Here is a 25220-nt window from a genome sequence, read left to right on the forward strand (position 1 = left end):
ATTGTAATTAAAATTTTTATTGTACCAACTGTTAATGGTGAAAATATTTTAACGGGTAGGTAATACCCGAGGAATATTTAGATTTCGCATTAATAAGTTACACTGTACATTCTTCGAATCTGATTCAACAGTCATTTACTATCCTATTTGCAACCACAGCTATACGAATTCGTTCATCACAGAATAACCATTTTCATTCAATTTCATATTTGGATTTTGACCTATCAGAATTTGACAAGTGGCATAATGAAGAAAACATTGGACAAAATAAAATTTGTTAGAAACAAACAAATTAACTATGAGAAATATTGTTAAGAATCCACGCTAACAAAATCCTAGCTAACTGTTCCTAGCTAACTGATTACATTTTATTTATCGCAATTTATTTTATCGCAATTTACATTCTCGCAATGTTATTTATCGCCATTAAATTTCTGTTATTTACTTTACGCACTTTATTTATCGTTATTTAATTTCTGTATTTATTTTACGCACTTTAAATATCGGGACATGTATACAAGGTTTTGACATATCATATCGACGCATCTATATATATTATTTGGAATCACCATAGACACTCTATATGCAGTAATGATCAATTTCTCTATACAGGGTTGAGGTTGATTCTATAATAATATATATACTTTGAGTTGTGATCGAGTCTGAGACATGTACACGGGTCACGATATTTATTAATTAATTCGAATATTATATATTAAATTATATATGAATTATTGGACTGTTATTTGTGGACTATCGACTGTGAACTAATAACATTGAACAATTAAAATGAATTAAAATATTGATTAAAACATATGAAACTAAACAATTCTTCAAGTTTGCCACTTGATTTCATCTTAAACCTCAATTGTATCTTGACGATTACAATCCACGTTCAAACCTTTCATGATTCTTGAAAACACCTCAATCGAAAGGATAAACTAACCGCACTTCATCTACGGAAGAAAAGAATTATGCATATAGTTATGCACCTGAAAAACTCTCGGAACCTGAGTAAACGTTTAACACGTATCTATACTAGCTCTTTTGGCGTTGTTATTACCGAAAATAACTTTACAATCCCTCTCCAAATTAGCCAATTTGTCACAGCTTTAGCAAGTCAACTTCGACTTTTCACTCGGATTAGCTTATTATAACCCTGATATATAATTTTCCTTTCGTCATCGATACCGGGAAATCGTTTATATCTCATCACGTTAGCAGTAAATTTACCAACAACTCCATTGATCTTTGACTTTCCGAAAAATCACTATATTCAGTGAAACCCTATCATTTACTCATTTACATCTTATAACGAGAATACTATACCAACTACCGGGAATTAGCAATTAGTATTTTGAAATCTCGTAGCATTTCTACATCAATAGTTATATGTATACATATAACAATTATCTCCTAGAATTACGATCTTCAATTCTGAAATTTTGAAAAGGCATCCAGTTTACGAATCGATACTCTGAATGTTGAAAAAAAAAAAAAAAACTGAATGAAGCAGCAGAAACTGTAGGCAACCGTAAACAACCTTAGTCGTCGGAAGTTTGATGATAAAGAATAACAGAAACGTTGGAACTGGAAAACGGATAGAGTTAACCATGAAGAAGACCAAGAACAAATACAAGGACCATACCCTATATTCAAAGAATCCAGATAATTCTGGATCCGTTGAAATCTTTAGAGAATATCTTGCTCCGGAGTCATGTTAAAATCTTGCAAAAAATCTTTCTCCATCAACCATCGAACTTAGAAATTCCAAAATATCATCATCAATATCTTCGATATATTTCTGAGGATATTTTCATAAATATTCTCGCTCGAAATTATATACCTCCTCGTGCTTCCTGTGTATCATTATATTGGAAACATTCAATAGAAAATTTAGTACCAAAAAGCGGATTATGCAAAACTATGAAAGAAGCCGTGGACAAATCACAAAGAATAAGTTTGACTTCAAAAAATCTAAATGATTCAATGTCTGCTGAAGTCCTTAGTGAATATTTTGCTCATTACTCTAAACCCTTGCGGACGATAGTCTCCATCATCCTCTGATCTTAGATATTCAAAGATATTATCGTATCTTTTATTATAAATATCCTCGATATTTCTGAATATATTTTTATAACTAATACTATCTGAAATCATTTAATCTCTTCGTGCTATCAGTATTACATAATATAGAAACTTTTAGCTTCTATATTCTGTAAAATTTTGAGTTTAAAATATGAATGTTATTGAAGTAATGTTGGGAACTGATGCATGAGTTAGTATAATATAATGACACTTGATCAACGTGATTATATTACAGTAAGTCATGCTGAGTTTCTAAATGGAACATGATGATTCACAGATCCTAACGTCATCACGTGCCATGTTACATAACTCTTTCATTATGCTTAACTTCTGAACATATCAAGAAAGTATATTCTTGATCGTTCTATTCTCAGTGATTCTGGTAATTTGATAAATCAAATCGTGCTAATACATTCTTTCTTATTTAGAACATGATGTTTATCCAAAAATTCCATACTTATGAATTCTGGGCCGTTACTCGCTTTATTAGAGGTCGAGAGAATAATAAAAAAGGCGAAGAGCTCCAAAATATAAGAGAAAATATAAAGCCCAACGACGACACGAATGTTACAAACTGTGGATATTAATACGAAGAGCAATATAAAAGACACGGTAGAATTAAGAATAGTATCACCCCAAGGTAGTAGTAGAATTAAACAGATTCTTATGGTGGAAGATTGAAAAGAAGGATGACAGAGATGATAATTAGGAAAATATCAATGATTAGAACTGAATGAAGCATTTTCAAAATCTTTTAGAAGTAAGAATTAAGAATGAAAGTATAGAAAATGGGAGTGGTGGAAAAGAATGGAACGGAAAAGGTAAATTTATAAAGGAAATATCAGACGTAGTAATCGGGGCAGATCACCGTATTTAATTAAAGAGATCTTAATTTCCATAAATTCTGAAGAATCAGATCTTATAGATCTTCAAGATTTTCTTTTAAATCCCTTGAATTCCAGAATTCAACCAAGACAACGTCAAAAGTTAAAACAAAACTTCATTTATTCATTTCACTCTTTTGTGATAGCTTCATTCGTGCTCTTCGAATAGTCGAATTATTTTATCTGTATTATTCAATAATGATAAAAATCTATTTATCAGGTCATATTCGTCAGGAAAATATATTTATTGTTAGCCATGACGACCTCACTCAAATTTCGGGACGAAATTTCATTAACGGGTAGGTACTGTGATGACCCGGGAATTTCCGACCAAATTTAAACTTAATCTTATATGATTTCGACACGATAAGCAAAGTCTATAATGTTGAGTCTCGAAAACTTTGAACTGTGTTTGTGTATACATTTGACCTTGACCATTTACGACGATTCACGAACCTTAAATCGTAAATAGAAATGTATATGTAAATAACTATACATGTAATTACTTATATATTACAAATTAAATATATTAATGAAAAATTTAGTGATATAGTTATTATGTTAATGTTTGCCATTATTACTTTTATTATTATCATTAAAATAAGTATCAATAGTTATAATAAGATCAGTTATCTTAATATATAATACTTTGACATAAAATTTATAACAAGTAATTGTTATATCTTTATTATTATCAATACCATTAAGAATCATTATTATTAAAATTTATTATTATTAAGATAGAAAGTATTATCATATTATATTATTATTACATTTATTATTAAGATTACTAATTTGATAGTATTATTGTTAATATTAATATCAGAGGTAATTATATTGTTATTTTTGATAAATAATATATAAATATGAAAACTGGTACATTTAAATTGATATCCTTACTTATATTATTATTAGATTATAATGATAGTTATTAATAAGACTATTATTATTATTATTAGAATTATTATTATTATTATTATTATTATTATTATTATTATTATTATTATTATTATTATTATTATTATTATTATTATTATTATTATTATTATTATTAAAAATTAACATTTTATTTATTTATTTTTATTTACATTATTTTTTTTATGTATCATTGTTATTAATCTATAAATAATACTATGATTATTATTATTAGTATAATTATATTTAATTAGTATTGTCATATTCTTGAAAATATTAAAAGTAATATTATTATCTTTATTAATATTAGTTAATATTAATTATTAATATTAATCATAGAATAAAGTTTATGTATTTTATTCAAATCAGATATATAGTACGATTCTGCTTTATTTGATTTTTGTTTCTGCGTGTCATTTTGTTAAACATCACTTTCAGCTCGTACAATTATGATTCGATCCATTGAGCATCTTTCAAAAATCTGTCAGTCATCTTAATCAAGTTTATATTTTTATATTTCTTCTGTCCTTGAGTTGAATTCATTCGATTAGTGAGTTGTATTCAACCAGCAAATATGGTTACCATATCATGATTTACTACTACCCAGCTACTTCAACACAACACCACTAACATCAACCCACAACCCTAAATAACCATATTCGATCACCATCTTCAACTTTCATCATTCATCATTATAACAAATATAAACACAATTCCACAAAACCAAAGACTAGTTTGATCACGATTACATATTCAATGATTCTTATTCAACTCGAAGATTTCATATTTATGAAACATCAAAACTACAAATCACGATCTTTACTTATTCTAAAGATCCAAAAATCACAAATTCACTTCTGAAGCTTTCCAATACGAATCGTTCACTTTATGATTTCTAAACCTTGTAAATCATCACAAACCCAAACCGCCATATTCACTCTTTTGGGTTGCAACACCAGCGAACCATTTTTTTTTGTGTTTCCTGTTTCGCTGCTAACCCAAACTGAGAACCAACTACTATATATGTTCGTTTGAGAACCAACACATCAATTATCATCCATCTTTGACAACCATCACCATTACTTCGCTACCCATTCTAAACGATGTTGTTTTCACCTGCTCGAAATCAATCTCAATCGGACCACTCCCACATCACCACCTTTGTTCATCTTCGGCCACCTTATAATCTCTCATACGCCACCTTGTGTCATCACCACCCGTCGACAAAAAAAAAAAAAACCTTCACAACCCATTAAGCTTGCTACTTCTTTTCTGATAAAGTTACTATATATGTTTTTGTATATCTGTGAAAGAAACGAAAATGGGTGATTGAAGTAAATCGAGACTTTTGAAGTGATAAATAAAATAGGATGATTCCTATAACACTACTTATATATTTATACAAAATTCTTTTCTAAAAGTGTCGGTAACCTTTTCCTAGTGGAAGGATAATGGAGAGTGATGTGTACCTACTCAAAACCAACACAATGATTGAAATCCATATATGCTAAATTGTTGTTTTCCTGCTAGTTGCATTCGAGTACCAGCTGGGCCGAAACTTTATAACAAAGATAAGTGGGTCAACTGTCCATGTTTTCTTCTCATTTCCACCTGCCAGGTTCAAATTATCGAAACCAATAGATATACTATAATACATAGTACATGCTTACCTGCCTGTGATCTTTGTATCCTTGACCCGATTCTGTGGTCACGAGGTTGAAAATAACAACAAACAATCTTTTGATAAACAAGATGGACCAAAGCTTTTTTCCTTTTGAGCTCATTTCACTCGAAGCATGCCATTAGGCTGTTTGTGGTTCATTAGATAATAAGATGATGATGATAATAAACGTTGATGGAATGATTTTGATTATGATGGTGACAATAAAGATAATGATGGTGAGTGACGGTATATGATGATGAGAATAAATGAAGATGATGATAATGGAAGAAGTAGATGAAGATGGTGATGAACGAGGAAGACGGTTATGATGAACGATGATACGATGACACATAAAATGATAGGAATAATGATCGAGATGATGAATGTGATATAGATTGATGAGTATGATTTTTGTTCGATGATGTTATGAGCAAATAAAAAAAAAAGATTATAAACGAAACCCTCAAGGTTGCTAGTGAGCTGAGGTGTTTTGAATTAAGTGTAATTGGGTTTATTAAACCATCTGGATCAGGCTAATTAGTTAGGAGACGGACAGGCTTAATTTATTGATAATATGGGCTTCTTTGTTTAATTCATGGACTAAGAAGATGGATAACAGATGGAAACATGTTATATAAATCTGGGTCAAATTAATAGTCAGAAACACAAAATGGTTCAGCTGGTTTGAGTGTTTAATAGATGAACAAGAGGTCTTGGGTTCGAGCCCGGGCTGAGGCAATTTATTTTCTTTTTGGAGCTTTACTTGTGAGGTAGTATTTATTATTACTATCATCATTATTACCACTATTATTGTTATTATGACAAATAAGTATTATTTTACAAAAATACATTACAAATATATATTTATTACATATTACTAAATCTTTATTATTAAAATGATATTAAGTAAGTTTTATATATATATATATATATATATATATATATATATATATATATAAACCTTGAAATAAATTTCTATTTTTAATATATTATGAAAAATGATAAATATTATATTACTAAATTACTCTAATAAGTATTTACTATATTAATAAATGTATTATATAAATAAATATTAATTACTTAAAGTATATAGGATAAATATAACTTATTTAGTAATACGATATGTAAATTATTAATATATAGTTTTGTTAGTTGCTATTATATGTTTTAATATATATAACTAATATAGGTTCGTGAATCCGAGGCCAACCCTGCACTTGTTCAATGTCGTCATATGTATTTTTACTACAAAATACAATATGGTGAGTTTCATTTGCTCCCTTTTTACCCTTTACATTTTTGGGCTGAGAATACATGCAATGTTTAAATAACTGTTTTTTTTTTTTTTTGCAATATTTATATGCGTGAGTTTCATTTGCTCCCTTTTACTCTTTACGTTTTTGGGCTGAGAATACATGCAAATGCTTTATTAACTGTTTTACAATATTTATATGCGTGAGTTATAGTCCCACTTTTAAAATCTAATATTTTTGGGATGAGAATACATGCAGGTTTTATAAATGATTTACAAAATAGACACAAGTACGTGAAACTACATTCTATGGTTGAATTATCGAAATCGAATATGCCCCTTTTTATTAAGTCTGGTAATCTAAGAATTAGGGAACAGACACCCTAATTGACGCGAATCTTAAAGATAGATCTATTGGGCCTAACAAGCCCCATCCAAAGTACCGGATGCTTTAGTACTTCGAAATTTATATCAAGTCCGAAGGAGGATCCCGGAATGATGGGGATATTCTTATATGTACATTGTGAATGTCGGTTACCAGGTGTTCAATCGATATTAATGATATTTTTGTCTCTATGCATGGGACGTATGTTTATGAGAAATGGAAATATGAAATCTTGTGGTCTATTAAAATTATGAAACGATTATTTATGTTAAACCTATGAACTCACCAACCTTTTGGTTGACACTTTAAAGCATGTTTATTCTCAGGTATGAAAGAAATCTTCCGCTGTGCATTTGCTCATATTACATGGAGTCGTTCATGGCATATAGAGGTCAGAACCTCGCAATGGGACCAGCTGTTGAAGACTTCGTCCAGATGGATTAGGACGGGTCCTTTCAAGTTCCTAATGCTTGCTGTAATGTCTGCCAGAATCTTGAAATAAATCTACCATCTCTATCAGAGATAATAGAGATTGGTATTCCATGTCTGGAGATGACTTCCTTCAAATACAATGGTGTTAACTTCTCCATCTTGTCATCTTCTCTTATTGGCAAGAAGTGTGCTGATTTGGTGAGACGATCAACTATTACCCAAATAGTATCAAAATCACTTGCAGTCCTTGGCAATTTAGTGATGAAATCCATGGTAATGTTTTCCCATTTTCATTCCGGGATTTCGGGTTGTTGAAGTAGACCTGATGGTTTCTGATGCTCCGCTTTGACCTTAGAACACGTCAAACATTCTCCTACGTATTTAGCAACATCGGCTTTCATACCCTGCCACCAAAAATGTTTCTTGAGATCCTTGTACATCTTCCCCGTTCCAGGGTGTATTGAGTATTTGGTTTTATGAGCTTCTCTAAGTACCATTTCTCTCATATCTCCAAATTTTGGTACCCAAATTCTTTCAGCCCTATACCGGGTTCCGTCTTCCTGAATATTAAGATGCTTCTCCAATCCTTTGGGTATTTCATCCTTTAAATTTCCCTCTTTTAAAACTCCTTGTTGCGCCTCCTTTATTTGAGTAGTAAGGTTATTGTGAATCATTATATTCATAGCTTTTACTCGAATGAGTTCTCTATCCTTTCTGCTCAAGGCGTCGGCAACCACATTTGCCTTCCCCGGGTGGTAACGAATCTCAAAAGTCGTAATCATTCAACAATTCAATCCACATGCGGTGTCTCATGTTCAGTTGTTTCTGATTAAATATGTGTTGAAGACTTTTGTGGTCGGTATATATAATACTTTTGACCCCATATAAGTAGTGCCTCCAAGTCTTTAATGCAAAAACAACCGCGCCTAATTCCAAATCATGCGTCGTATAATTCTGCTCGTGAATCTTCAATTGTCTAGACGCATAAGCAATTACCTTCGTTCGTTGCATTAATACACAATCGAGACATTGCTTTGAAGCGTCACAATATATCACAAAATTATCATTCCCTTCAGATAATGATAATATAGGTGCCGTAGTTAACTTTTTCTTTAACAATTGAAACGCTTTCTCTTGTTCATCCTTTCATTCAAATTTCCTCCCTTTATGCATTAATGTAGTCAAGGGTTTTGCTATTCTGGAAAAATCTTGGATGAACCTTCTGTAGTAACCAGCTAGTCCTAAAAATTGGCGTATATGCTTCGGAGTTTTCGGGGTTTCCCATTTTCAACGGTTCCAATCTTTGATGGATCCACCTGAATACCTTCTTTGTTCACTATGTGACCGAGGAATTGAACTTCTTCCAACCAAAATGCACACTTTGAAAACTTAGCGTACAATTTTTCCTTCCTTAATAACTCTAGCACTTTTCTCAAATGTTCTTCATGCTCTTGGTCATTCTTTGAGTAAATAAGTATGTCATCGATGAAAACAATGACAAACTTGTCAAGGTATGGTCCACACACTCGGTTCATGAGGTCCATGAACACAGCTGGTGCGTTATTCAACCCAAACGGCATAACCATAAACTCGTAATGAGCGTAACACGTCCTAAAAGCAGTCTTTGGAATATCATCCTCCTTCACCCGCATTTGATGATACTCAGAACGTAAATCAATCTTAGAATAAACCGATGAGCCTTGTGAAATGTCCCGTTCTTATTGATTAAAAACGTTCCATATTAATTGATTTCGTTGCGAGGTTTTGACCTCTATATGAGACGTTTTTCAAAGACTGCATTCATTTTTAAACAAACCATAACCTTTATTTCATCAATAAAGGTTTAAAAAGCTTTACGTAGATTATCAAATAATGATAATCTAAAATATCCTGTTTACACACGACCATTACATAATGGTTTACAATACAAATATGTTACAACAAAATAAGTTCCTTGAATGCAGTTTTTACACAATATCATACAAGCATGGACTCCAAATCTTGTCCTTATTTAAGTATGCGACAGCGAAAGCTCTTAATAATCACCTGAGAATAAACATGCTTAAAACGTCAACAAAAATGTTGGTGAGTTATAGGTTTAACCTATATATATCAAATCGTAACAATAGACCACAAGATTTCATATTTCAATACACATCCCATACATAGAGATAAAAATCATTCATATGGTGAACACCTGGTAACCGACAATAACAAGATGCATATATAAGAATATCCCCATCATTCCGGGACACCCTTCGGATATGATATAAATTTCGAAGTACTAAAGCATCCGGTACTTTGGATGGGGTTTGTTAGGCCCAATAGATCTATCTTTAGGATTCGCGTCAATTAGGGTGTCTGTTCCCTAATTCTTAGATTACCAGACTTAATAAAAAGGGGCATATTCGATTTCGATAATTCAACCATAGAATGTAGTTTCACGTACTTGTGTCTATATTGTAAATCATTTATAAAACCTGCATGTATTCTCATCCCAAAAATATTAGATTTTAAAAGTGGGACTATAACTCACTTTCACAGATTTTTACTTCGTCGGGAAGTAAGACTTGGCCACTGGTTGATTCACGAACCTATAACAATATATACATATATATCAAAGTATGTTCAAAATATATTTACAACACTTTTAATATATTTTGATGTTTTAAGTTTATTAAGTCAGCTGTCCTCGTTAGTAACCTACAACTAGTTGTCCACAGTTAGATGTACAGAAATAAATCGATAAATATTATCTTGAATCAATCCACGACCCAGTGTATACGTATCTCAGTATTGATCACAACTCAAACTATATATATTTTGGAATCAACCTCAACCCTGTATAGCTAACTCCAACATTCACATATAGAGTGTCTATGGTTGTTCCAAAATATATATAGATGTGTCGACATGATAGGTCAAAACATTGTATACGTGTCTATGGTATCTCAAGATTACATAATATATAATACAAGTTGATTAAGTTATGGTTGGAATAGATTTGTTACCAATTTTCACGTAGCTAAAATGAGAAAAATTATCCAATCTTGTTTTACCCATAACTTCTTCATTTTAAATCCGTTTTGAGTGAATCAAATTGCTATGGTTTCATATTGAACTCTATTTTATGAATCTAAACAAAAAAAGTATAGGTTTCTTGTCGGAAAAATAAGTTACAAGTCGTTTTTGTAAAGGTAGTCATTTCAGTCGAAAGAACGACGTCTAGATGACCATTTTAGAAAACATACTTCCACTTTGAGTTTAACCATAATTTTTGGATTTAGTTTCATGTTCATAATAAAAATCATTTTCTCAGAATAACAACTTTTAAATCAAAGTTTATCATAGTTTTTAATTAACTAACCCAAAACAGCCCGCGGTGTTACTACGACGGCGTAAATCCGGTTTTACGGTGTTTTTCGTGTTTCCAGGTTTTAAATCATTAAGTTAGCATATCATATAGATATAGAACATGTGTTTAGTTGATTTTAAAAGTCAAGTTAGAAGGATTAACTTTTGTTTGCGAACAAGTTTAGAATTAACTAAACTATGTTCTAGTGATTACAAGTTTAAACCTTCGAATAAGATAGCTTTATATGTATGAATCGAATGATGTTATGAACATCATTACTACCTTAAGTTCCTTGGATGAACCTACTGGAAAAGAGAAAAATGGATCTAGCTTCAATGGATCCTTGGATGGCTCAAAGTTCTTGAAGCAAAATCATGACACGAAAACAAGTTCAAGTAAGATCATCACTTGAAATAAGATTGTTATAGTTATAGAAATTGAACCAAAGTTTGAATATGATTATTACCTTGTATTAGAATGATAACCTACTGTAAGAAACAAAGATTTCTTGAGGTTGGATGATCACCTTACAAGATTGGAAGTGAGCTAGCAAACTTGAAAGTATTCTTGATTTTATGAAACTAGAACTTTTGGAATTTATGAAGAACACTTAGAACTTGAAGATAGAACTTTAGAGAGTTCAATTAGATGAAGAAAATTGAAGAATGAAAGTGTTTGTAGGTGTTTTTGGTCGTTGGTGTATGGATTAGATATAAAGGATATGTAATTTTGTTTTCATGTAAATAAGTCATGAATGATTACTCATATTTTTGTAATCTTATGAGATATTTCATGCTAGTTGCCAAATGATGGTTCCCACATGTGTTAGGTGACTCACATGGGCTGCTAAGAGCTGATCATTGGAGTGTATATACCAATAGTACATACATCTAAAAGCTGTGTATTGTACGAGTACGAATACGGGTGCATACGAGTAGAATTGTTGATGAAACTGAACGAGAATGTAATTGTAAGCATTTTTGTTAAGTAGAAGTATTTTGATAAGTGTATTGAAGTCTTTCAAAAGTGTATAAATACATATTAAAACACTACATGTATATACATTTTAACTGAGTCGTTAAGTCATCGTTAGTCGTTACATGTAAGTGTTGTTTTGAAACCTTTAGGTTAACGATCTTGTTAAATGTTGTTAACCCAATGTTTATAATATCAAAAGAGATTTTAAATTATTATATTATCATGATATTATGATGTACGAATATCTCTTAATATGATATATATACATTAAATGTCGTTACAACGATAAACGTTACATATATGTCTCGTTTCAAAATCATTAAGTTAGTAGTCTTGTTTTTACATATGTAGTTCATTGTTAATATAATTAATGATATGTTTACTTATCATAATATCATGTTAACTATACATATAACCATATATATGTCATCATATAGTTTTTTACAAGTTTTAACGTTCGTGAATCACCGGTCAACTTGGGTGGTCAATTGTCTATATGAAACCTATTTCAATTAATCAAGTCTTAACAAGTTTGATTGCTTAACATGTTGGAAACATTTAATCATGTAAATATCAATCTCAATTAATATATATAAACATGGAAAAATTCGGGTCACTACAGTACCTACCCGTTAAATAAATTTCGTCCCGAAATTTTAAGCTGTTGAAGGTGTTGACGAATCTTCTGGAAATAGATGCGGGTATTTCTTCTTCATCTAATCTTCACGCTCCCAGGTGAACTCGGGTCCTCTACGAGCATTCCATCGAACCTTAACAATTGGTATCTTGTTTTGCTTAAGTCTTTTAACCTCACGATCCATTATTTCGACGGGTTCTTCGATGAATTGGAGTTTTTCGTTGATTTGGATTTCATCTAACGGAATAGTGAGATCTTCTTTAGCAAAACATTTCTTCAAATTCGAGACGTGGAAAGTGTTATGTACAGCCACGAGTTGTTGAGGTAACTCAAGTCGGTAAGCTACTGGTCCGACACGATCAATAATCTTGAATGGTCCAATATACCTTGGATTTAATTTCCCTCGTTTACCAAATCGAACAACGCCTTTCCAAGGTGAAACTTTAAGCATGACCATCTCTCCAATTTCAAATTCTATATCTTTTCTTTTAATTTCAGCGTAGCTCTTTTGTCGACTTTGGGCGGTTTTCAACCGTTGTTGAATTTGGATGATCTTCTCGGTAGTTTATTGTATAATCTCCGGACCCGTAATCTGTCTATCCCCCACCTCACTCCAACAAATCGGAGACCTGCACTTTCTACCATAAAGTGCTTCAAACGGCGCCATCTCAATGCTTGAATGGTAGCTGTTGTTGTAGGAAAATTCTGCTAACGGTAGATGTCGATCCCAACTGTTTCCGAAATCAATAACACATGCTCGTAGCATGTCTTCAAGCGTTTGTATCGTCCTTTCGCTCTGCCCATCAGTTTGTGGATGATAGGCAGTACTCATGTCTAGACGAGTTCCTAATGCTTGCTGTAATGTCTGCCAGAATCTTGAAATAAATCTGCCATCCCTATCAGAGATAATAGAGATTGGTATTCCATGTCTGGAGATGACTTCCTTCAAATACAGTCGTGCTAACTTCTCCATCTTGTCATCTTCTCTTATTGGTAGGAAGTGTGCTGATTTGGTGAGACGATCAACTATTATCCAAATAGTATCAAAACCACTTGCAGTCCTTGGCAATTTAGTGATGAAATCCATGGTAATGTTTTCCCATTTCCATTCCGGGATTTCGGGTTGTTGAAGTAGACCTGATGGTTTCTGATGCTCAGCTTTGACCTTAGAACACGTCAAACATTCTCCTACGTATTTAGCAACATCGGCTTTCATACCCGGCCACCAAAAATGTTTCTTGAGATCCTTGTACATCTTCCCCGTTCCAGGATGTATTGAGTATCTGGTTTTATGAGCTTCTCTAAGTACCATTTCTCGCATATCTCCAAATTTTGGTACCCAAATCCTTTCAGCCCTATACCGGGTTCCGTCTTCCCGAATATTAAGATGCTTCTCCGATCCTTTGGGTATTTCATCCTTTAAATTTCCCTCTTTTAAAACTCCTTGTTGCGCCTCCTTTATTTGAGTAGTAATGTTATTATGAATCATTATATTCATAGATTTTACTCGAATGGGTTCTCTATCCTTCCTGCTCAAGGCATCGGCTACCACATTTGCCTTCCCCGGGTGGTAACGAATCTCAAAATCGTAATCATTCAATAATTCAATCCACCTACGCTGCCTCATATTCAGTTGTTTCTGATTAAATATGTGTTGAAGACTTTTGTGGTCGGTATATATAATACTTTTGACCCCATATAAGTAGTGCCTCCAAGTCTTTAATGCAAAAACAACCGCGCCTAATTCCAAATCATGCGTCGTATAATTTTGTTTTATGAATCTTCAATTGTCTAGACGTATAAGCAATCACCTTCGTTCGTTGCATTAATACACAACCGAGACCTTGCTTTGATGCGTCACAATAAATCACAAAATCATCATTCCCTTCAGGCAATGACAATATAGGTGCCGTAGTTAGCTTTTTCTTCAATAACTGAAACGCTTTCTCTTGTTCATCATTCCATTCAAATTTCTTCCCTTTATGCGTTAATGCAGTCAAGGGTTTTGCTATTCTGGAAAAGTCTTGGATGAACCTTCTGTAGTAACCAGCTAGTCCTAAAAACTGGCGTATGTGTTTCGGAGTTTTCGGGGTTTTCCACTTTTCAACAGTTTCTATCTTTGCCGGATCCACCTTAATACCTTCTTTGTTCACTATGTGACCGAGGAATTGAACTTCTTCCAACCAAAATGCACACTTTGAAAACTTAGCGTACAATTCTTCCTTCCTCAATACTTCTAACACCTTTCTCAAATGTTCACCGTGTTCTTGGTCATTCTTTGAGTAAATAAGTATGTCATCAATGAAAACAATGACAAACTTGTCAAGGTATGGTCCACACACTCGGTTCATAAGGTCCATGAACACAGTTGGTGCATTAGTTAAACCAAACGGCATGACCATAAACTCGTAATGACCGTAACGTGTTCTGAAAGCAGTCTTTGGAATATCATCTTCTTTCACCCGCATTTGATGATACCCGGAACGTAAGTCAATCTTTGAATAAACAGACGAGCCTTGTAGTTGATCAAATAAGTCGTCGATTCTCGGTAGTGGGTAGCGGTTCTTGATGGTAAGTTTGTTCAACTCTCGGTAGTCGATACACAACCTGAATGTACCATCTTTCTTCTTGACAAACAAAACAGGAGCTCCCCACGGTGATGTGCTTGGTCGAATGAAACCACGCTCTAAAATTTCTTGTAATTGGCTTTGCAGTTCTTTCATCTCGCTGGGTGCGAGTCTGTAAGGAGCACGAGCTATTGGTGCAGCTCCTGGTACAAGATCTATTTGAAATTCAACGGATCGATGTGGGGGTAATCCCGGTAATTCTTTCGGAAATACATCGGGAAATTCTTTTGCAATGGGAACATCATTGATGCTCTTTTCTTCAGTTTGTACTTTCTCGACGTGTGCTAGAACAGCATAGCAACCTTTTCTTATTAGTTTTTGTGCCTTCAAATTGCTAATAAGATGTAGCTTCGTGTTGCCCTTTTCTCCGTACACCATTAAGGGTTTTCCTTTTTCTCGTATAATGCGAATTGCATTTTTGTAACAAACGATCTCCGCTTTCACTTCTTTCAACCAGTTCATACCGATTATCACATCAAAACTCCCTAACTCTACTGGTATCAAATCAATCTTAAATGTTTCGCTAACCAGTTTAATTTCTCGATTCCGACATATATTATCTGCTGAAATTAATTTACCATTTGCTAATTCGAGTAAAAATTTACTATCCAAAGGCGTCAATGGACAACTTAATTTAGCACAAAAATCTCTACTCATATAGCTTCTATCCGCACCCGAATCAAATAAAACGTAAGCAGATTTATTGTCAATAAGAAACGTACCCGTAACAAGCTCCGGGTCTTCCTGTGCCTCTACCGCATTAATATTGAAAACTCTTCCACGGCCTTGTCCATTCGTGTTCTCCTGGTTCGGGCAATTTCTAATAATGTGGCCTGGTTTTCCACATTTATAACAAACTACATTGGCATAACTTGCTCCGACACTACTTGCTCCGCCATTACTCGTTCCGACACCATTTGTTCCTTTCGTTCTATTAACCCCTGGTCCGTAGACCTCACACTTCGCCGCGCTATGACCATTTCTTTTACACTTGTTGCAAAATTTGGTGCAGAACCCCGAGTGATTCTTTTCACACCTTTGGCATAGTTGCTTCTGATTGTTGTTGTTGTTGCGGTTATTATTGTTGTTGGGATGATTGTTGTAGTTGCTGTTGTTGTTGTTGTTGTTGTTGTTGGGCCGTTTGTTGTAGTTGCGATTGATGTTGCGATTGTTGGGATAATTGTTGCGATTATTGTTGTAATTGCTGTTGTTGTTGTATTGGTGATTCTTATCACCGTTTTCCTCCCACTTTCTTTTGACTTGCTTCACATTGGCCTCTTCAGCAGTCTGTTCTTTAATTCTTTCTTCAATCTGGTTCACTAGTTTGTGAGCCATTCTACATGCCTGTTGTATGGAGGATGGCTCGTGTGAACTTATATCTTCTTGGATTCTTTCCGGTAATCCTTTCACAAACGCGTCGATCTTCTCTTCCTCATCTTCGAATGCTCCCGGACACAATAGGCACAATTCTGTGAATCGTCTTTCGTACGTGGTAATATCAAATTCTTGGGTTCGTAACCCTCTAAGTTCTGTCTTGAGCTTATTGACCTCGGTTCTGGGACGGTACTTCTCGCTCATCAAGTGCTTGAATGCTGACCACGGTAGTGCGTACGTATCATCTTGTCCCACTTGCTCTAGATAGGTATTCCACCATGTTAACGCAGAACCTGTGAAGGTATGCGTAGCGTACTTCACTTTGTCCTCTTCAGTACACTTACTTATGGCAAACACCGATTCAACCTTCTCGGTCCACCGTTTCAATCCGATCGGTCCTTCGGTTCCATCAAATTCCAAAGGTTTGCAGGCAGTGAATTCTTTGTAGGTGCATCCTACACGATTTCCTGTACTGCTAGATCCAAGGTTATTGTTGGTATGTAGCGCAGCCTGTACTGCGGCTATGTTTGAAGCTAGAAAAGTACGGAATTTCTCTTCATTCATATTCACGGTGTGTCGAGTAGTCGGTGCCATTTCCTTCAAAATAGTTAAATGGAACAAGTTAATCATACAGAATATTAAGAGTAGTTAATAGTATTTCGTAGCATAATATGAACTCATTTATAAAAGCTTTTTCTTCATATTAGCGTTTTATAAGTTTAAATTCGGGTAGTACCTACCCGTTAAGTTCATACTTAGTAGCTAATATACAATTCAACTACTACAATTCTATATGAAAAACTGATTATAATAATATTTCGCGTTCAAACTTTTATACAATATTTTACAAACTTACAATACCGCTTATTTTACATAAAGCATGAAATATAGCACACAATAACTTTGATACAAGATAGTTGTGAAGACAATTCTAGCTAGTACACAAGTCGTTCAGCAAAGGCAATAAAGACACGTAATTCATACGTCCAGAAACAAGTCATGCATTCTGGTTTTACTAGGACTACTTCCCATCCTTGGTCTTGTGCAACATAACCGTTATGGCCGTTGATAAGACAGCGTGTTGTAACGTCATCAAAGGGACGAGGGTTACGTAATGTCCAACAGTCCCGTAATAATCTAAAAACCTCATTTCTTACCCCAATTACCGACTCCGTCACTTGTGGAAACGTTTTGTTTAATAGTTGTAGCCCGATGTTCTTGTTCTCACTTTGGTGAGAAGCGAACATTACTAATCCGTAAGCATAACATGCTTCTTTATGTTGCATGTTAGCCGCTTTTTCTAAATCACGAAGTCCAATATTCGGATATATTGAGTCAAAATAATTTCTTAACCCGTTGCGTAAAATAGCATTTGGGTTCCCCGCAATATATGCGTCAAAGTAAACACATCGTAACTTATGGGTTTCCCAATGTGATATCCCCCATCTTTCAAACGAAAGTCTCTTATAAACCAAGACATTCTTGGAACGTTCTTCGAATGTCTTACAAACTGATCTCGCCTTAAATAGTTGTGCCGAATAATTCTGGCCGACTCTAGACAAGATTTCATCAATCATGTCTCCGGGTAGGTCTCTTAAAATATTGGGTTGTCTATCCATTTTGTGTTTTTAAACTGTAAAATAGACAAGAGTTAGATTCATAAAAAAAAAATACTTATTAATACAAGCAATTTTTTACATATATCATAAAGCATAAGAACACTATATTCCATATATTACACCACACGAATACAACTATCTTATTCCGACTCGCTCGTTTCTTCTTCTTCGGTTTTGGTTCGTTTTGCCAAGTTTCTAGGGATATATGATGTTCCCCTAATACGAGCCGTCGTTGTCCACATTGGTTTAGAAAAACCTGGTGGTTTAGAGGTTCCCGGGTCATTGTTACAACTTAAGGACTTCGGGGGTTGACGATACATATAAAGTTCATCGGGGTTGGAATTAGATTTCTCTATTTTTATGCCCTTTCCCTTATTATTTTCTTTTGCCTTTTTAAATTCAGTTGGGGTAATTTCTATAACATCATCGGAATTCTCGTCGGAATCCGATTCATCGGAGAATTGGTAATCCTCCCAATATTTTGCTTCCTTGGCGGAAACACCATTGACCATAATTAACTTTGGTCGGTTGGTTGAGGATTTTCTTTTACTTAACCGTTTTATTATTTCCCCCACCGGTTCTATTTCTTCATCCGGTTCCGATTCTTCTTCTGGTTCCGATTCTTCTTCCGGTTCCGACTCTTCTTCCGGTTCCTCTTCGGGAACTTGTGAATCAGTCCACAAATCATTCCAATTTACATTTGACTCTTCATTATTATTAGGTGAGTCAATGGGACTTGTTCTAGAGGTAGACATCTATCACATAATATCAAACACGTTAAGAGATTAATATATCACATAATATTCATATGTTAAAAATATATAGTTTCCAACAAAAATGTTAAGCAATCATTTTTAAAGAAAACACGGTCGAAGTCCAGACTCACTAATGCATCCTAACAAACTCGATAAGACACACTAATGCAAATTTTCTGGTTCTCTAAGACCAACGCTCGGATACCAACTGAAATGTCCCGTTCTTATTGATTAAAAACGTTCCATATTAATTGATTTCGTTGCGAGGTTTTGACCTCTATATGAGACGTTTTTCAAAGACTGCATTCATTTTTAAACAAACCATAACCTTTATTTCATCAATAAAGGTTTAAAAAGCTTTACGTAGATTATCAAATAATGATAATCTAAAATATCCTGTTTACACACGACCATTACATAATGGTTTACAATACAAATATGTTACAACAAAATAAGTTCCTTGAATGCAGTTTTTACATAATATCATACAAGCATGGACTCCAAATCTTGTCCTTATTTAAGTATGCGATAGCGGAAGCTCTTAATAATCACCTGAGAATAAACATGCTTAAAACGTCAACAAAAATGTTGGTGAGTTATAGGTTTAACCTATATATATCAAATCGTAACAATAGACCACAAGATTTCATATTTCAATACACATCCCATACATAGAGATAAAAATCATTCATATGGTGAACACCTGGTAACCGACAATAACAAGATGCATATATAAGAATATCCCCATCATTCCGGGACACCCTTCGGATATGATATAAATTTCGAAGTACTAAAGCATCCGGTACTTTGGATGGGGTTTGTTAGGCCCAATAGATCTATCTTTAGGATTCGCGTCAATTAGGGTGTCTGTTCCCTAATTCTTAGATTACCAGACTTAATAAAAAGGGGCATATTCGATTTCGATAATTCAACCATAGAATGTAGTTTCACGTACTTGTGTCTATTTTGTAAATCATTTATAAAACCTGCATGTATTCTCATCCCAAAAATATTAGATTTTAAAAGTGGGACTATAACTCACTTTCACAGATTTTTACTTCGTCGGGAAGTAAGACTTGGCCACTGGTTGATTCACGAACCTATAACAATATATACATATATATCAAAGTATGTTCAAAATATATTTACAACACTTTTAATATATTTTGATGTTTTAAGTTTATTAAGTCAGCTGTCCTCGTTAGTAACCTACAACTAGTTGTCCACAGTTAGATGTACAGAAATAAATCGATAAATATTATCTTGAATCAATCCACGACCAAGTGTATACGTATCTCAGTATTGATCACAACTCAAACTATATATATTTTGGAATCAACCTCAACCCTGTATAGCTAACTCCAACATTCACATATAGAGTGTCTATGGTTGTTCCGAAATATATATAGATGTGTCGACATGATAGGTCGAAACATTGTATACGTGTCTATGGTATCTCAAGATTACATAATATATAATACAAGTTGATTAAGTTATGGTTGGAATAGATTTGTTACCAATTTTCACGTAGCTAAAATGAGAAAAATTATCCAATCTTGTTTTACCCATAACTTCTTCATTTTAAATCCGTTTTGAGTGAATCAAATTGCTATGGTTTCATATTGAACTCTATTTTATGAATCTAAACAAAAAAAGTATAGGTTTCTAGTCGGAAAAATAAGTTACAAGTCGTTTTTGTAAAGGTAGTCATTTCAGTCGAAAGAACGACGTCTAGATGACCATTTTAGAAAACATACTTCCATTTTGAGTTTAACCATAATTTTTGGATATAGTTTCATGTTCATAATAAAAATCATTTTCTCAGAATAACAACTTTTAAATCAAAGTTTATCATAGTTTTTAATTAACTAACCCAAAACAGCCCGCGGTGTTACTACGACGGTGTAAATCCGGTTTTACGGTGTTTTTCGTGTTTCCAGGTTTTAAATCATTAAGTTAGCATATCATATAGATATAGAACATGTGTTTAGTTGATTTTAAAAGTCAATTTAGAAGGATTAACTTTTGTTTGCGAACAAGTTTAGAATTAACTAAACTATGTTCTAGTGATTACAAGTTTAAACCTTCGAATAAGATAGCTTTATATGTATGAATCGAATGATGTTATGAACATCATTACTACCTTAAGTTCCTTGGATGAACCTACTGGAAAAGAGAAAAATGGATCTAGCTTCAATGGATCCTTGGATGGCTCAAAGTTCTTGAAGCAAAATCATGACACGAAAACAAGTTCAAGTAAGATCATCACTTGAAATAAGATTGTTATAGTTATAGAAATTGAACCAAAGTTTGAATATGATTATTACCTTGTATTAGAATGATAACCTACTCTAAGAAACAAAGATTTCTTGAGGTTGGATGATCACCTTACAAGATTGGAAGTGAGCTAGCAAACTTGAAAGTATTCATGATTTTATGAAACTAGAACTTTTGGAATTTATGAAGAACACTTAGAACTTGAAGATAGAACTTGAGAGAGTTCAATTAGATGAAGAAAATTGAAGAATGAAAGTGTTTGTAGGTGTTTTTGGTCGTTGGTGTATGGATTAGATATAAAGGATATGTAATTTTGTTTTCATGTAAATAAGTCATGAATGATTACTCATATTTTTGTAATCTTATGAGATATTTCATGCTAGTTGCCAAATGATGGTTCCCACATGTGTTAGGTGACTCACATGGGCTGCTAAGAGCTGATCATTGGAGTGTATATACCAATAGTACATACATCTAAAAGCTGTGTATTGTACGAGTACGAATACGGGTGCATACGAGTAGAATTGTTGATGAAACTGAACGAGAATGTAATTGTAAGCATTTTTGTTAAGTAGAAGTATTTTGATAAGTGTATTGAAGTCTTTCAAAAGTGTATAAATACATATTAAAACACTACATGTATATACATTTTAACTGAGTCGTTAAGTCATCGTTAGTCGTTACATGTAAGTGTTGTTTTGAAACCTTTAGGTTAACGATCTTGTTAAATGTTGTTAACCCAATGTTTATAATATCAAAATAGATTTTAAATTATTATATTATCATGATATTATGATGTACGAATATCTCTTAATATGATATATATACATTAAATGTCGTTACAACGATAAACGTTACATATATGTCTCGTTTCAAAATCATTAAGTTAGTAGTCTTGTTTTTACATATGTAGTTCATTGTTAATATAATTAATGATATGTTTACTTATCATAATATCATGTTAACTATACATATAACCATATATATGTCATCATATAGTTTTTTACAAGTTTTAACGTTCGTGAATCACCGGTCAACTTGGGTGGTCAATTGTCTATATGAAACCTATTTCAATTAATCAAGTCTTAACAAGTTTGATTGCTTAACATGTTGGAAACATTTAATCATGTAAATATCAATCTCAATTAATATATATAAACATGGAAAAATTCGGGTCACTACACCTTGTAGTTGATCAAATAAGTCGTCGATTCTCGGTAGTGGGTAGCGGTTCTTGATGGTAAGTTTGTTCAACTCTCGGTAGTCGATACATAACCTAAATGTACCATCCTTCTTCTTGACAAACAAAACAAGAGCTCCCCATGGTGATGTGCTTGGTCGAATGAAACCACGCTCTAAAAGTTCTTGTAATTGGCTCTGAAGTTCCTTCATTTCGCTGGGTGCGAGTCGGTATGGAGCACGAGCTATTGGTGCAGCTCCCGGTACAAGGTCTATTTGAAATTCAACAGATCGGTGTGGAGGTACTCCCGGTAATTCTTTCGGAAATACATCAGGAAATTCTGTTGCGACGGGAACATCATTGATGTTCTTTTCTTCAGAATTGACTTTCTCGACGTGTGCTAGCACAGCATAGCAACCTTTTCTTATTAGTTTTTGTGCCTTTAGGTTACTAATAAGATTTAACTTCGCGTTGCTCTTTTCTCTGTACACCATTAAGGGTTTTCCTTTTTCTCGTATAACGCGAATTGCATTTTTGTAACAAACGATCTCTGATTTTACTTCTTTCAACCAGTCCATACCGATTATCACATCAAAACTCCCTAACTCTACTGGTATCAAGTCAATCTTAAATGTTTCGCTAACCAGTTTAATTTCTCGATTCCGACATATATTATCTGCTGTAATTAATTTACCGTTTGCTAATTCGAGTAAAATTTATTATCCAAGGGCGTCGGTGAACAACTTAGTTTAGCACAAAAATCCCTACTCATATAGCTTCTATCCGCACCCGAATCAAATAAAACATAAGCAGATTTATTGTCAATGAGAAACGTACCCGTAACAAGCTCCGGGTCTTCCTGCGCTTCTGCCATATTAATATTGAAAACTCTTCCGCGGCCCTGCCCATTAGTATTCCCCTGATTCGGGCAATTTCTACTAAAGTGGCCCAGTTTTCCACATCCAAAAAAAACTATGGCGGTGTTATTGGTCCCGACATTATTTGTTCCTTTAGTTCTGTTATGCATTGGTCCGTAGATTTCGCACTTCTTCGCGCTATGACCATTTTTTTTACACCTGTTGCAAAATGTCGTGCAGAACCCCAGGTGATGCTCTTCACATCTTTGGCATGGCTGTTTTTGGTTTTTGTTGCCATTGTTGTTATTGAGATTGTTATTGGGATTGTTATTGTTGTTGTTGTTGTTGTTATTGTTGTTGGGATGGTTATTGTAGTTGTTGTTGGGACGTTTGTTGAAGTTGTTGTTGCGATTGATGTTGCGGTTTTTGGGATAGTTATTACGATTGTGGTTGTGATTGTTGTTGTTGTATTGGTGACTCTTGTCGTTGGTTTCTTCCCACTTTCTCTTGACTTGTTTCATGTTAGCCTCTTCGGTCACCTGCTCTTTAATCCTTCCTTCGATCTGGTTCACTAATTTGTGAGCCATTCGACTTGCATTTTGTATGGAGGCGGGCTCGTGTGAACTCACATCTTCTTGAATTCTTTTCGGTAACCCTTTTACAAATGCGTCGATCTTCTCTTCTTCGTCTTCGAACGTTCTGGGACACAATAGGCACAATTATGTGAATCGTCATTCGTACGTGGTGATATCGAAACCTTGCGCTCGTAATCCTCTAAGCTCTACCTTGAGCTTATTGACCTCATTTCTGGGACGATACTGCTCGTTCATCAATTGCTTAAATGCTGACCATGGTAGTGCGTAAGCATCATCTTGTCCTACCTGCTCGAGATAGGTATTCCACCATGTTAACGCCGTACCTGTGAAGGTATGCGTAGCGTACTTAACTTTGTCCTCTTCAGTACACTTACTTATGGAAAACACCGATTCGACCTTCTCGGTCCACCGTTTCAATCCAATTGGTCCTTCGGTTCCATCAAATTCCAAAGGTTTGCAGGCAGTGAATTCTTTGTAGGAGCATCCTACACGATTTCTTGTGAAATTAGTTCCACTGCTAGATCCAGAGTTATTGATATTTTGTATCGCAGCCTGTACTGCGGCTATGTTTGCTGCAAGGAAAACACGGAAGTCTTCCTCACTCATGTTCAAGTTCTGACGAGTCTCCGGTGCCATTTCCTTCAAAAATAGCCAAAAGAATTGAGTTAATCATATAGAATTTAAGAGTAGTCAATAGTATTTCATAGCATAATATGAACTTATTTATAAAAGCTTTTTCTTCATATTAGCATTTTATAGTTTTAATTCGGGTGGTACCTACCCGTTAAGTTCATACTTAGCAGCTATTATACAATTCAACTACTACAATTCTATATGAAAAACTTATTACAATAATATTTCTCATTCAAACTTTATACAATATTTTACAAACTTACAATTCCGCTATTATACATATAGGATGAAATATAGCACATAATAACTTTTCTACTCGGCAGCTATGAAGGAAATTCTAGTTAATGCGCAAGTTGTTCAGCAAAAGAAATAAAGACACGTAATTCATAAGTCCAGAAACAAGTCATGCATTCAGGTTTTACTAAGACGACTTCCCAACCTTGATCTTGTGGAAAGTAACCGTTATGACCATTGGCTAGGCAGCATGTTGTAATGTCGTCAAAAGGACGAGGGTTTCGTAATGTCCAACAGCCCCATAATAATCTAAAAACCTTGTTTCTCACCTCAACTACTGAATTCGTCACTTGTGGGAAGGTTTTATTTAAAAGTTGTAATCCGATGTTCTTTTTCTCACTTTGTTAATAAGCGGACATCACTAACCCGTAAGTATAACATGCTTCTTTATGTTGCATGTTAGAATCTCTTTCTAACTC

Source organism: Rutidosis leptorrhynchoides, chromosome 3, assembly GCF_046630445.1.
Source record: "Rutidosis leptorrhynchoides isolate AG116_Rl617_1_P2 chromosome 3, CSIRO_AGI_Rlap_v1, whole genome shotgun sequence".
Classification (NCBI taxonomy): Eukaryota; Viridiplantae; Streptophyta; class Magnoliopsida; order Asterales; family Asteraceae; genus Rutidosis; species Rutidosis leptorrhynchoides.